Source organism: Tachypleus tridentatus, chromosome 5 (assembly GCF_004210375.1).
Source record: "Tachypleus tridentatus isolate NWPU-2018 chromosome 5, ASM421037v1, whole genome shotgun sequence".
Taxonomy (NCBI): Eukaryota; Metazoa; Arthropoda; class Merostomata; order Xiphosura; family Limulidae; genus Tachypleus; species Tachypleus tridentatus.
This window is the reverse complement of record NC_134829.1, coordinates 21,917,131-21,933,732: the sequence shown is the minus strand read 5'-3', so window position 1 is coordinate 21,933,732 and position 16,602 is coordinate 21,917,131. Positions and strand designations below refer to the sequence as shown.

Genomic DNA, 16,602 nt, shown 5'->3' with positions numbered 1-16,602 from the left:
TTACCTAGATATATATCTAAAAGTTACATCTGTTCTAAAGCCTCGCCAATCAAACGGGAGATAACCGTAAAAGGCTCGAAGCGAGTCTCTACTCTATTCGAATGACAACCTGTTGCTCGGCTGTTTTACCAAGAGACTGTCAACTTTGTATACAGTTCTTATGCTGTGAACTGTGAACGACTATTGCTGTTTTGTTAACAGATTATCATGATCAGTTATAAACAATTATTATGCCATAGTAAATTAACCACTAACGATTTCTAAGTATGAAAAACATTTTATGTAGGGAACATAATACACATTAACAGAACATTGGTCTGTCGTCTTTCGAAGAATTTTATGTGTTGCCTGTTGTAAACGCTTTTTATGTTGTGTTATGAAATATTTCCAGTTTGTTTTATTAAGAGATTGTCACGATCTGTTGTAAACAGTTATTATGCTAAGTGTTGTAAACGATTGTCATGTTGTGTTATGAAATATTTCCAGTTTGTTTTATTAAGAGATTGTCACGATCTGTTGTAAACAGTTATTATGCTAAGCGTTGTAAACGATTGTCATGTTGTGTTATGAAATATTTCCAGTTTGTTTTATTAAGAGATTGTCACGATCTGTTGTAAACAGTTATTATGCTAAGCGTTGTAAACGATTGTCATGTTGTGTTATGAAATATTTCCAGTTTGGTTTATTAAGAGATTGTCACGATCTGTTGTAAACAGTTATTATGCTAAATATTGTAAACGGCTATAACTCTGTATTTTGCACACTGTATATTCTGAAATGAAAACTGCTTTCTTTCTTTGACTCATATCTGATGAATTCTAGATCTTTTGTAAACTATAAATTGAGATTAGGACAAGAATAGCGTTGCAGTGAAAAGTAAATTTTTCATCTTGTTTTATGGATTAAAGAGTATAGAACGTGTTTTTTTAACTGGGGAATTATAGACTTTTTCTGGCAATACATTGAACTATTAGTATTTCCTCTTAGCTATATTGTAGCGTGTTCCTTTTGTTTGAATTGTCGTCTTTAATACAGAACTGTATACTACAACCAACCATTATAAATATGTGTTGTAATTTACTTTATATTTCTGGTTTATTATTATTCATGTCAGCGTTTGTTATAAAGTAATGTACAGTGTTGTTCATTGATAATTCGACAACCTATAAAAAGGGAAATAATAGATCCCAACTTCACAAAGGTGTAGGTGTCGCGTTAAACAACCAATTGCTTCCAGTTAATATGTACGTTTGTTGTGATTTGATCTATATTAGTCTTTATTTACCAATGCGCTTGCTGTCACGTTACGTTGTTAATATGTTTGTACGTTATTATGGTTTGACGTAATTCGAGAACCATTACAAATGGGAAATAATAGATCCATTGTGTTATTAGATAGTTATATCTAATTTGAAATATACAGAGTTTGACAAAGGTGACAATACAGTTGTTTATTAGCTTGACATGACACAGTGGTTAGGGTGTTAGATTCTCAGTCTGAGGGTCACTGGTTCTATTCCCCCGTCTCACCAAATATGCTCGCCCTTTAAGCCGTTTGGGCGTTATAACTTGACAATCAGTTCCACTTTTCGTTGTTAAAACAGTAATCCAAGAGTTGGTAGTGGGTGGTGATAGCTAGATGCCTTCTCTATGGTCTTCCACTGCTAAATTAGGGACTGCTAGCACATATGGCCCTCGTGCAGCTTTGTTCGAAATCCGAAACCAAACCAAACCAGTTGTTTATTTATAATACAGTTTAATTTCTAACAATTTCTCTAAAACAAACAATAAGTAACTGGTTTCACTTTTCTTTATAATACTTTATTTTGTGTCAGTTGTACCACCTGTATAGTACCGATTGAATAGTAGCTTATACGCAGCTTTATATGCCTGTGTGTATATCTTTTTGTTAGTATGTGCGTATTATATATATATATAAGCAAATTTCTTAATGTAATTGTGAATATGTTAATTAATGTTACTGCATTAGGCTTAGATACATGTGAGGTGTTTATAAGTAATATCCTATTGTGCTTATCTTCATAGCGTATGTTTTATCTGAATTGAATAAAAATAAGGCAATATAATACCCTTAGTATTGCACATAATCCTCTGTTCTGGTATGATTTTCAAACAACTTCAACTGTAATTCTTAGATGCCTACTGCTAGAAGCCACATGTTGGTCCTAATAGAAAATAAAACTTGGAGCAGCACCTTTTGTGATAAATATTTAGTTTATTATTTACTGTTAGGTTTTTACACATCCTGGAAAATAGTAATCTTTCACCAAAGACATTTTTAAACAGCGTATTTATTTACCAGGTCAATAGTCTTATGTCGATTTTCTTCAGATGTTTCCTTGTGGTAAAGTCAAATTGTTATATAGATACTTCGTGTATAAGGGTGTGTTGTATTTACTTCAAAATCCTTCTTTCGCAAATATTTAGCAGTCATGTAGATCTTAACTGATTGTGAAGAAATGTATATCACTACATGTATGTAAAGTGGACTCTGTCTTACTAGTATCACAAGTTGTTATAAGAAATGTATATCACTACATGTATGTAAAGTGGACTCTGTCTTACTAGTATCACAAGTTGTTATAAGAAATGTATATCACTACACGTATGTAAAGTGGACTCTGTCTTACTAGTATCACAAGTTGTTATAAGAAATGTATATCACTACATGTATGTAAAGTGGACTCTGTCTTACTAGTATCACAAGTTGTTATAAGAAATGTATATCACTACATGTATGTAAAGTGGACTCTGTCTTACTAGTATCACAAGTTGTTATAAGAAATGTATATCACTACATGTATGTAAAGTGGACTCTGTCTTACTAGTATCACAAGTTTATAAGAAATGTATATCACTATGTATGTAAAGTGGACTCTGTCTTACTAGTATCACAAGTTGTTATAGTATATGTACTGTAAGTGGACTCTGTCTTACTAGTATCACAAGTTGTTACTGTATGTAAAGTGGACTCTGTCTTACTAGTATTATGTATGTAAAGTGGACTCTGTCTTACTAGTATCACAAGTTGTTATGTATGTAAAGTGGACTCTGTCTTACTAGTATCACAAGTTGTTATGTATGTAAAGTGGACTCTGTCTTACTAGTATCACAAGTTGTTATGTATGTAAAGTGGACTCTGTCTTACTAGTATCACAAGTTGTTATGTATGTAAAGTGGACTCTGTCTTACTAGTATCACAAGTTGTTATAAGAAATGTATATCACTACACGTATGTAAAGTGGACTCTGTCTTACTAGTATCACAAGTTGTTATAAGAAATGTATATCACTACACGTATGTAAAGTGGACTCTGTCTTACTAGTATCACAAGTTGTTATGTATGTAAAGTGGACTCTGTCTTACTAGTATCACAAGTTGTTATGTATGTAAAGTGGACTCTGTCTTACTAGTATCACAAGTTGTTATAAGAAATGTATATCACTACACGTATGTAAAGTGGACTCTGTCTTACTAGTATCACAAGTTGTTATAAGAAATGTATATCACTACATGTATGTAAAGTGGACTCTGTCTTACTAGTATCACAAGTTGTTATAAGAAATGTATATCACTACATGTATGTAAAGTGGACTCTGTCTTACTAGTATCACAAGTTGTTATAAGAAATGTATATCACTACATGTATGTAAAGTGGACTCTGTCTTACTAGTATCACAAGTGGACTCTGTCTTACTAGTATCACAAGTTGTTATAAGAAATGTTATGTATGTAAAGTGGACTCTGTCTTACTAGTATCACAAGTTGTTATGTATGTAAAGTGGACTCTGTCTTACTAGTATCACAAGTTGTTATGTATGTAAAGTGGACTCTGTCTTACTAGTATCACAAGTTGTTATGTATGTAAAGTGGACTCTGTCTTACTAGTATCACAAGTTGTTATGTATGTAAAGTGGACTCTGTCTTACTAGTATCACAAGTTGTTATAAGAAATGTATATCACTACATGTATGTAAAGTGGACTCTGTCTTACTAGTATCACAAGTTGTGTAAAGTGGACTCTGTCTTACTAGTATCACAAGTTGTTATAAGAAGTTGGCTGAACTCATTTTCGGTGATATTTAGGAAAGAAACTCAGGTTCGCTCCAAAAGGACCGGCATAGCCAGGTGTGTTAAGGCATTCGACTCGTAATACGAGTGTCGAGGGTTTAAATCCCCGTCACACCAAACATGCTCGCCCTTTCAGTGGTGGGGGCATTATAATGTTACGGTAAATCCCACTATTTGTTGGTAAAAGAGTAGCCCAAGAGTTGGCGGTGGGTGGTGATGACTAGTTGCCTTCCCTCTAGTCATATACTGCTAAATTAGGGACGGCTAGCGCAGATAGCCCTTGTGTAGGTTTGTGCAAAATTCAGAAACAAAACAATCGCTCCAAAAGATCGACCCCCCGCTAGTACAGCGGTATGTCTCCGGATTTACAACGCTAAAATCAGAGGTTCGATTCCCCTCGGTGGGCTGAGCAGATAGCCCGATGTGGCTTTGCTATAAGAAAAACACAGACACACCAAAAGATCGAATTTAAATCTATAAAACTTCAGACAAACGGTTCGAATTGGGCAGTTAGTTAGTTTTGCTCCATAATGCTGCAAATGAGAGCTCAGTTGAAAAAGGTAACGGTAGAAAAATTCGAGAAATAAACGCCGAGCAGAAGTAATGTTTTATAACATACGTAACACACGAACCTCTGTATTGGACAAACGGGTTGTGTGGTGTGTCTCAAAATAGTTAGAAGGGGTGGTCTATACCCCCCATTTATAACATTCTTTTCTAAACCATGTATTGAAGGGCACAAGATTTGATGCGTATACATTATATATATATATATATATATTCCAGCTTTAGAATCTCTGGTTTACTTCAGCCTGACTGATTCCAATTAAAATTGCTTTTGTCTTTTTGTGAAACTGATCAGCACACGATTCACTAAGATGGAAGGCCTCTAAAACTTCAATTATAAACGCTAAAATCGAATTATTGCATGTAATAAATTGCATATTCATGTAAAAGGGAATTTACTGTTACATAATGAAAAAAGCTTAAATAATGAACAATATTACGGATAGAACTTTTGGTTCAGGTTCGATTTGAAATGTGAATATCCGTATTACAAAGCACATAGATAACTTTTGTAAAGTAATCTATAATCACTGTGAGTTTTTTTGTGAAACATAAAATACGCAACTTACAACTCCTTTAGATAAAAATGTTCATTACTATGTAGGTGGAACCTGAAAGTATCGCAATACTTGTAATAACAGAAGTCTCAGGTTATAGTATAATGTAAATAACCACCCATGTGGAAGAGTATTTTTAACCTTTGATCAACGTATTTTGATTTGTTTTGAATTTCGCGCAAAACTACTATCTGCGCTAACCGTCCCTAATTTAGTAGTGTAAGATTAGAGGGAAGGCAACTAGTCATCACAACCCACTGCTAATCTTGGGCTACTCTTTTACCAACGAATAGTAGAATTGACCGCACATTATAACGCCCCCATGGCTAAAAGGGCAAGAATGTTTGGTGCGACGGGGATTCGAACCCGCGATCTTTGATCAGTAAAATATTGTATTTAAATACGACCTTCATATCTTTTTTGTTTTAATACTAAAATTTAAGTTTCTAGAAAAGCACAACAATATGTGAATGTTTTTCCCTTCTATTTCTGTAAAGGCGTTTGGAAGTGACCCTCACAATAACAATTGCTATAGTTTTTACTCACCTGTTTCTCAATTACAATGAACCCGAAGATGAGAATACAGGTTTGTAACATTAGAGGAGGGACAATAATGGAAAAATGGCCCACAATAATATCATACGTAGTAAACTTAGTTATCTGTATGAGTTTGTTGTTATAGAGCAAATTTGTACAAGATAAAAACTGCCCTGTTTCTCTCACATGGATCGAACCCGAATTCTAGCGTTAAAATCTCAGGCTTACAGCTAAATGACCGATAGCTTGTCTTTAGGTAAGCTCAAATCTACAGAATGAACTATCGGTGTTGTGCCCACCGTGGGTATTGAGCGCTGGTTTTTAAAGTTGTGAGCCTTCAGAATTACTGATGGGTTAGTTTGAGAGGCTTGTTTCGATATATATTTATATATATGTTTGTTTGTCTATAATGTTTCGAAATATATAATTATTATATTCATGTTTCCTAACATGTTACAAGTTCTAATAATATAATATATATATTTTCCTAAATTTCAATCACTCTTATGATGAATATATACTCTTTGTTAATATTTATTATAATTTAACTTCATTCTCTCTTTCTGTAGCTTGCGTAAATTATATTAACCTTTGTGGAATAATCATAATTGTATTTTTGTTGTTTTTTGTGCTCAAATGAAAGTAAAGTAATTAATAAGAAATTATGTGTATCTTTACATTCTCTCAGTTTTTAAAAAATTCTACTTTTGTAAAAAAGCTCAAGGTGGAGTCCAAGAAAAAAATCACAACTTTCTGCTTTTGTTTATTATAAAGATTTATTTTTGAAGTGTTTTTTTTTCAAATAGAAACAATTTAATATTCAACTGATGCATTTAAAAGGCTTGGTTTGTTTTGAATTTTGCGCAAAGCTACACGAAGGCTATCAGCGCTAGTTGTCCCTGATTTAGCAATGTGAGATTAGAGGGAAGGCAGCTAGTCATCACCACCCGCTGCCAACTCTTAGGGTACTCTTTCACCAACGAATAGTGGGGTTGACCATAACATTATAACGCCCCCACGGCTGAAAGAGCGAGCATGTTTGATGTGACGGGGATCCGAACCCGCGACCCTCTGATTACGAGTCGAGTGCCTTAACCATCTGGCCATGCCAGGCCAATTTAAAAGGGACAAATTTCAATAATGTCAAAGTTGAACCTTACACAACTCACTCATTCAGCATAACTTACCGTCCTGATGTTTCTCTTTAAGTAATGTTGGCAATTTGATATTACTGGTTTTTTAAGCTCACACCACTTAAAAATTATAATAATCCGAATTTTATACCGGGATGGAACACTAATTTTCGTGACAAACGCATGGAGTTGACTTGGCATGTAGAATTCAGAAGAAGCCGGAAGTCCTCTTGTCCGATTGTAGTCCATTCTGTAAGGCGTATGGGGTGAAATAGGATTTTGTTGTTCGGCTGCAGTCCACACTTTAACGATTATGGTGTGAAACAGATGTTGGCAAAGGATCATGTTCTGTGACTGGAGTACACTTTTCAAGGAATATGGTTCGAAACTGGTTCTAAAGTGTCGAAAGAATATAATTTCAATGAATGCGACATTCATGCTTCTCGAAAATGCCTAGTATGGTTCGATCTGGTGATTGAGTTAGTCAAGAAAGATTATTGAATTCATTTTGTGTTTTAAACAATATGAATGTGAGGGGTTGCAGTGTTGTGTTATCATCTTGTAAAAGTCCTTGTCTGCTAGATGAAAATACAACGATGTGAAATAAACATGGACAGCAAACACGAGCTGAAAAACACTATAAAACATTATACACACTACTACGCAATCTCAGTACCTTGTATTCTAGGAATAAAACAAGTGAATCTTATTGTTTCAGATGATTGTCTTTATATTTCCACTTTACACGGAGTAAAGAAAAGAGAAAACGTGACATTTCGAGTCTTATCTTTCAGTTATTCGTTCTTCACAATTTGTGTTCCAAAAACCACTAACGTCGTATTTTCATCTTTGCATCTGAGACAAACAGTTTTTTTTTTTTTTTGACGAGTTGTTAGAAGTCATGTGTCAGTTTGTGTAACATGAGTCAGATTGCATCGTGACATTTGTTACACTTTATGAGTTTGTTAAGTCTATCAGTATCGGTTAGTAGTATTATCTTGTGTCAAGTCTATTAATGTTTATTTCTGTTTATAAACTCTAATGATGACATTTTTGAAATGTCACTGAAAGAAATTAATTTTATCAATTATATCTTTTAGATGATACCAGTTATCATAACTTTTTAAAACATTCTTGTTTTCACTCACTGTCTTGTGAACCAGGTATCTAATATACATAAAAGTCACTAGTCTTTCGGTAACACTCAGTTTATCTATATCGCTTAGCAAAAAATCTATAACATGATGTTGTTGTCTCAACATAAATATATCGTTTGTTTACAATGACTGATTCGCAATGTCTACCTCAAACTAACTAGTTCTTGGTAACTTTTCGAAACATTTAAGTTAGAGGTCAGTGGCTATAATTCGTATGTTCTTATTTTGTTTACGTGAAGTTTTCAGCTTCTTTATTAGTTTTTTAGTTTAAAACATCTTTCTCCTAAACGTATTGCCGTTAGTCTTAGTAAACGTTGTATTTGAAATTAATTTTTAAATTTAAACTTTGTGATATAATTTTTGTGGTAAACTTTAGACCTATTGGATATACGTACTTCATCTTGTATCAGGGTTTAGATTATAATTTGTAGGTTATATGATTTAATTAGAAAAATACTTTATTGTATATGTGAAATACCGATGAATTTGTAATATGGATAGAATGTGGCAAATAGACTGATAACTAAAAAAATAATAATAATAATTTGGTGTATTTTACACAAATTTACATAAAAATCATGAACTTTGCCATGATTTTGCTCATTTTCCGTTGATTGAAATATAACATAAACAAATACCGATTATCAATTTTTATGGGTAACGCTCATATTATGAGTCATTTTATTTTAAGCTTGCACTGTTCTTGATAATTTTAAGTGTACTTGGAAAACATTTTTTTTCTAAATATTGGTTTGTTTTCCATTTATGATAAAAGGGTGAGTTTGGTTAACAGAGCTTGCTGAAGGAAAATCTGGAGGATCTCAAAGAACTTTCACAAAACCCCAAACCTTTATTTTTTGACGGGTCGGGAAGGGTTAGTGCTCAAGTAATTTTTCAATCAATTTCACATTAAAATTATTTTTAAATTGAATCATATATTAATAAACCCAACGTACAAATTGTGTCTAAATGCAAAGAAATACAACACAAACAATGAACATAATTTACTATTTGATAAAATAATCATTTTAGTTTAAACTTTATAACATTTACGAAATGTGATGTCAGGTTTTATATTATGAAAAGAATACGTAAAATCTTTACTAACGATAAGCAACGTAAAAAAAATCTCATTAGAAAATACAGGCTAACGTGAACTATGTGTAAGCTATCTCATGCCCTCAGTGGCACAGCAGTATGTCTATGAACTCCCAACGCCAGAATCCCGGTTTCGATATTCATGATGGGCAGAGCAGTGTGCAGCTTAACTAATAAACAGCTCTTTTGCATTTTGTGGCCCTGCCCCTAGTAGAACAATGGTATATCTACTAACTTACGCAGCTAGAAACCTGGTTTCGATACCCGTTGTGGGCAGAACTTAAATTCCCCGTTGTGTAGCTTTGTTCTTATTCACATGTAAACCTTCTTGTGACCCATTTATACATAACGCTTTTTAACTTTTTGAGCAAAGGAACGCGATTTGAATGTTTCGAAAAATTCTCTCAGTTTGGTTAAGATACAAAATGCAGACCACATCCTGTTAAAGGACAGCTCGTTGTGAAACAAGTTTGAGCCAAAGATGAATGATCTATTTTCTACGGAAATAACACAACAAAATAATCTATTTGATCTGTTTTTATTTTTATCATTAATAAACACTGTAAACTTGAAAAAATGGAGTAGTGATCTTTAAAAAATATACAGAAACAAGACAGGAAGCTTAAAGTTAAAAGGCAACTCCAAATTTGTAAACAGACAAACTCTAGGTTTGGGACAAAGTTTTGACATTATTTTTCAAGCTAAAATTCTCTCTTTCGACTATCCTAAATATTACGTTAAAAAGTCTTTCATTCGTCATCAGCCAGATCACGTGATTTTGGTTTGGGTTTCAAATTGGTGCATCCTAGTGGATAAAACAAAATTATTCTCAATGCTATACGTGTAGCTAGCAGTTTGGCAATTGTGATTTCATCCTGTTAAGTTGCATGATCAATCATTTTCTTATTGCGTCGTTGTTTTTTCACACCTCAGGTGTTTTTTTTATTAGATATCGTGGCTTGTTGTCAATACACACCAACAACCTCAGCAAGTAATAATGCGACACTCAGTAGGGACTGTTTCTATTACTCGAAACAGACCTGTACTTCAAAGAACCAACAAGATTCTTTAAAATATATGGTGGTGTTTTTCCCTCCCTAAAACAGTGTTGATAACTTCCTTTTCAGTAGGGTGTTCGACTCGTAATCTGGGGGATCGAGGGTTTGAATCCAAGTACCACGGTTTTGTCCTTTCAACCGTTGAGGCTTTAATATGTGATAGTCAATCTCACTATTCGTTGGTAAAAGAGTAGCCGAAGAGTTGGCAGTGGGTGGTGATCACAAGCTGCCTTCATTCTAGCCTTATACTGCTAAATTAGGAATGCCTAGCTCAGACAGATAGTTCTCGCATAGCTTTGTGCGAAAGTAAAAAAACAACAACAAGCAAACCTTTATAGTAACACAATAAAATCTAGATTAACATTTTCTTATTATCACTTGCCTTATCAAGCATTATTATTTACGTTAATTGCTTTATCTAATATCACGTTATACTAAATACTTTTTTAACAAGGAGAAATCCATAACATCTAGCAAATTTATGCTTAAAAGTGGACAATGAATAATTAATAATAACTGTCCAGCTGTATGATTCTTTTGACAACTCGAGCATGGAAATGTAAATCTAGTCTTAGTATAATAGATATTTACATATCCACATATTTGTTCATCCTATAATTTTGCTTCTTTAAAACAATCGTCTTTAGTCCGAATGACAACACGCTAAAAACGATCCACTTTTACTTTCAGTTGAAGCTGTATTAGAAACTGGAGACCAATAGCTCACGTTTTCGTTTTTTTGTTCAGAAGCATGCGCAAAAATTTCGGTTAGATTTCAGCGGGTTTTTTTATTGAATAACTTTGGAAATGTGGTTAATATTTAGACCAAATTTAAACCAAATTGTACCTACTTTGAAAAAAATCATAAAACTTTAGTATATTTGTATATCAAATACAGTTCCCTACTTTCGGTGGGAAGAAAAAGGAAAGAAGCATTCAACTAAAACTGGAGATGTTACATCTCATGTAGTTCCTAAGGCGTTGTCTTGAAATTCGAAGTAAGGGTGAATTGGAGCACATTCAATGAAAATATATGATGGTTTAGATAACCACACTTCAGGTTAACCTGAAGATGACCTAGGAAGGTCGAAACGTTGTTCTCTACTTATCAATAAAGTGTTAATACCAATACCAGCTGTTCTGAGATACATTTTTATTTCAAGTGGGTTTCTCGTCATCAAGAAAAACTGTCACTACTATTAATAAAACACAGTGTGTACTGCAGAGTGTCTTCACTGCAAGGCACAGTACCGTGTGAACTGATTAATCTACCTTTTATTCTCTTTCCGTTTTTCATGGAGTTTGGGCCGTGGCACTTATATGGTCCTCTTCCACCGTGACGACCTTAAACTCTGGTGGGCCGTTGCTACTGCACTCTTTATCAGAAACTAAATGTTTTCTCAAATACAATTTTCTGCCCCTCCTAAAATTCTCATTCTTACGCGATTCTTGCCACTCCATATGACCTGTTTCAGGGGTGGCTACTTTATCTACAGTGCTTACAAAATTTGCAATCACACAGTGTTGGATATAATTCGACAATTACCATTAGCCGCTACGGTGATAACTGATCGATGATCGAAACTGAGTTGTTGTTTTTTAACCACAGCTTTAATATTTCTTTTGTAAAAACAGCCTAGATGTCTGTATAACGTTTTAGATGCTTTAAGCATGGCCTAAATCGGTCATGCCGTGGTAAAAAACAAACAAAAGAAAGACTGATCCTGTCAGTAGTGTCATGTCCGAAAGCTAAAAACCCTATACATAAAGAAATGATACGCAGCGTCAGTATATTTTCGAGAATAAATTAATAATCGCTACAGTACACGTTTCGTGCTTGCTATATGAACAATAAATCACACCCACGGCCCGTATGCAGTAGTATTTGTATGAACATAGTAAATTACGAGGCTCCATATTAACTACAGACAACATTAAAACGACTGGGTGTCAACGGTTATGCAACCGCCTATTATCTGTTGGATAATCAAATAAACTTAAAACGACTCTACACAATGTTCAATGATGATACATTTATTAACACTGCCAAGGTTTTATTACAATACTCCCAGTAGTTTTTATTAAAGGCTGTCAGAACAATATTAAATAAAAAAAACACATCGAAGAACAAATGGGTAACCCCTATTGTGAACTACTATATTGGTTCGTGATACCACAACAAAACAACTCCAATCACTTCATTTTGTTAACACATAAATGGGTTGGCAAATATTTTAGAGGTTATTATTGGCGGCGATCTGCGTTAATTCAAGATAATTATAAACTAAAACTTTCTATTCGTTCCCAGCATATAAAAAGCAAAATTCTGAAAGAATAGGATATTTTTTAAGAGATAAAAATATATGAAAAACGTAAATTGAAAATGTAAATGTAATATCAGTGTGCATACAGAATTTTCAGGATGAAAACATAAAGTCAAAATGACCCAAGCTAACTAGTCTATCTACTGTATGCCGGAAATTTTGAATGAAATTAAGAAATGTAGTTCAACAGTTTTTATGTATAAAACAATGTTTTGTAATAAGTACAGCTCAGAGAAAAGTGTAGAAGATATAACAGTACATTTCGGGGGTTCGATCCTTCTGGTGAACACTACACAGAGAGAACGTCTTCAAGAAAAACACATGTGTATTGAATGATTATCTTGTAAAAACTGAAATAATATAAAATGACGTTGTTGTTTTTTTTCCTTCCCTATTACAATCCGGAGTATGTACGACATGTTCTATTGGTTTTTCATAAGAAATACAGATACAGTTGATCTTCATTGTAAAATACCTTATGGGAAAACAATGTAAGACAATATAAAACTAAAGCGGTACTCGTTGTTTAAATAAAGAAAAAAAAGAGCAAAACCAAGGACTAATGTGAAAACCACACATTGCTTGGGCTGTGAGTTACTAGTCGTAACTCTGTTTCTTCTACAAACCCTCTCTGAGAGAAAAGTCCGAAACAAACGAACCAAATTACATCTGTTTATTAGCAAGATTTCTGTTGTATGCCCGTATCAGGAAATCACGTCCCTTAGTAGCTCAGCGGTGGATACAGCACAGATAGTTTGTTTGTTTGTTTTTAATTTCGCGCAAAGCTACTCGAGGGCTATCTGCGCTAGCCGCCCATAATTTAGCAGTGTAAGACTAGAGGGAAGGCAGCTAGTCATCACCACCCACCGCCAACTCTTGGGCTACTCTTTTACCAACGAATAGTGGGATTGACCGTCGCTTTATAACGCCCCTCACGGCTTGGAGGGCGAGCATGTTTGGTGCGTCCGAGATTCGAACCCGCGACCCTCGGATTACGAGTCGAACGCCTTAACACGCTTGGCCATATCGGGTCCCAGCAGAGATAGACCATTGTGTAGCTTTGCACTTAATAAATAAGACAATCAAAGGAAACAATTCATTTCTGAGGCACATGATACCGTGTTAACAATATTATTTTATACCAGTTACATTCAATGTGTTGAATGACAGTTACAGTATCCCAGATGATACAAAACGACTATTTGTTTATACCAATCGATAAACTGTGCAATGAAAACATTCTTGCACTTATACCATAATAATCCAACCAATAACATTTCGTAACTCGTATTTAACATTATTATATTTCCATCAAATAAACAATTGAAAATACTACACCAAAGAAATAAAATAAAATATTCAGGTAAACATATCTAAATTTACACAGAAAATAAAATTCATTTTTAACAGCAAAGAAGATACGCTTGTGGATAACAAACTGTTACATTTATGTGCAAAAATATCGGATAATTGTTTTTGTAAATCTAAATTTAGTATTTCAAATAAGGATTATGTCTTCTTTCATCTTCTCTCTTGCAACAGCAAATCAAACAGAAATGTTGTGTTGCATTTTGTATTTTTATAATAATTATAACTGATTTTAACATACTTTGTGGACAAAACGTGTTAGTTATTTTTATTATTGTACACTCTTCTCAGAACAAACGAAACATAAATCTTCCGACTGTACGTTTTATCCAGTTCTGATATACTGCTGCGAACAAAATTACAAATATTTTTGTTATAGTAAGTTCTTTAAATCCACATTGGTGAAGGTTTCAATAGATATAACAAAACTAGAAAATGTAATATTTACAGTGATGCAACTGAAGGAAATATATTTCTGAAGAAGCTCTAAGACAAGATATTGAATACTAATGGAATGAATATTTTCCACATGACAATAGTATTAGAATTAATGTGTTAGTAAACACTTCATTCTTCATTAACTTTCTCAGGGTTTTCTGAAAAAAAATCGTATTTGTTTCTTGCTAAGCGCAAAGCTACATTATAGACCGTCTTTGATAAGTTCATATCGGGTTTCGAAACTCGAGATTTATGCTAAGTCATTGGAGGGGTTCCTATAAAAAAGTCTTAGTTTTTATTAATTCCATGTGCTCTATATTAGTTATCAACGACGGTTTTCACTCGATAGTCGAATTCATCAAGGTGAATGAAATACAACAAATAGTAGCCTTACAAAATTATTTGTATAATCAATTTCTTAGCATAACGGTTGCTAATGTGTGAATACCGTTTACCGACAATGCGCTACTATATATTTATAATCAACCACATTTGCCATATGAAAATGACATTAGACATTTTGTACTTTTTTAACAAATATAACTGATTTTAACCATAATTTGTCGACAAAATTCGTTCATTGTATACCAATGGATAATAATACTTTCTTATATATATATTATTGTAAGTGGTAAAACACAGAAAATCCTAGGAGGAAGTTTAGTTTGTTTTCTTTTGAATTTCGCGCGTACTTACTCGAGAATTATCTGCGCTAGCCGTTCCTAATTTAGCAGTGTAAAACTAGATGGCAGTTAGTCATCACCACCCACCGCCAAATCTTGGGCTACTCTTTTACCAACGAATAGTGGGATCGGCCGTCACTTATAACGCCCTCACGGCTGAAAGGGCGAGCATGTGTGGTGTGACTGGGATTCGAACCCGTTACCCTCAAATTACGAGTCGAACGCCTTAACACACCTGGCCATGCCGGGCCGCTATAACAGTTAGTAACCATGTAAGACGAGCATGTTTTGTAAGGGGGTTTCGAACTGCAGTCTCGCAGATTGCGAGTTGAGCACCCTCGCCACCTCACCATCTTTATGTCATTCTATACACATAAAATATACAAAATGCTATATAATTATAGAATGATAAATTCTGTAAGCCCCTCATGGCCAGGTAGTTAAAGCACTCGACTCCTACTCTGAAAGTCGGAGGTTCGAATTCCCGCCAGACCAAATATGACGGACAATTCCATTAGCTGCATTTTATTTAGCCTTGCGCTCTCAAGTTAAGCACGGCTAACAGTGGTAGCCGTGCTATAGTTTGGCGCAAAATTCAAAATAGACAAATGTACAAATACTTTCACATACATAAATACTTCATTTAAAGGTTTAGGTTCGAATACAACATGATAATTTTAAATTATACATATTAATTCGTTGTGAATAACCAATAATATAAAATTAAGGGGTTAATAATATTTGTATAAATTTTAAGTTATGTACAGAATCAAGGAAACCAAACACCAAGTCATTAAGCCCGTGGGAAGAAACAGAAATTTTACGTTTTGTGGTTTTATTTTCACTTTTACGTTTTTTATCACTACCTTCACCCCATTTTGAAGGTTTGTTTTTGAATTTCGCCCAAATCTACACTAGAGATACCTGCACTAGCAGTTCCTAATTTAGCAGTGTAAGTCTAGAGGAAAGGCAGGTAGTCATCACCACCCACCGCCGTCAACTCTTGGGCTACTCTTTTACCAACGAATAGTGGAATTGAACGACACATTATAACGCTCCTACGGCTGAGAGGGCGGGAATGTTTGAGTTGACTAGAATTCAAACCTGCAGCACTCAGGTTATGAGTCGAGCGCCTTAACCACCTGGCCATGCCAGGGCTCCTTTGGATGGACCGTTACCAATTCTGGTATGAAGATTCATTTGGCTCATGTTCAGATACATGCAAATTTTGCTAGCATGCTTTGCTGAGAAATTCAAACAGTAGCGAAACAGAATCGCATCACATAAGTAACGTGTTATTTCAGGGTGAACTGATATAAACAGGTAAATATATGCACTAAGTCCTCAACAACGAGAGGTTCCAAATAAAAGATGGAAATATAATAAGAATTTTCTACTTGAACGGCTAAACGACTTGGTGCGGTACTCCAAGTTCATCCAAGTTCATGCATGGCTGCCCTTAACTTTGACCTGCTTACCAGAGGGTTGTTTGTTTTTGTTTTGTGAATTTCGCGTAATGCTACTCGAGGGCTATCTGCGCTAGCCGTCCCTAATTTAGCAGTGTAAGACTAGAGGGAAGGCAGCTAGTCA

General features: G+C 34.4%; 1 long non-coding RNA gene across 1 annotated transcript in view; it reads right to left on the bottom strand.

Annotated features, from left to right (window-relative positions):
• Positions 1 to 7,760: 7,760 nt before the first annotated feature.
• The window catches only part of LOC143250686 (uncharacterized), a 77,056-nt gene continuing 68,214 nt past the window's right edge, over positions 7,761 to 16,602 (bottom strand). Inside the window, exon 3 of the long non-coding RNA XR_013028307.1 lies at positions 7,761 to 9,946. This is a non-coding gene — a long non-coding RNA (uncharacterized LOC143250686). The remainder of the gene's footprint in view (positions 9,947 to 16,602) is intronic.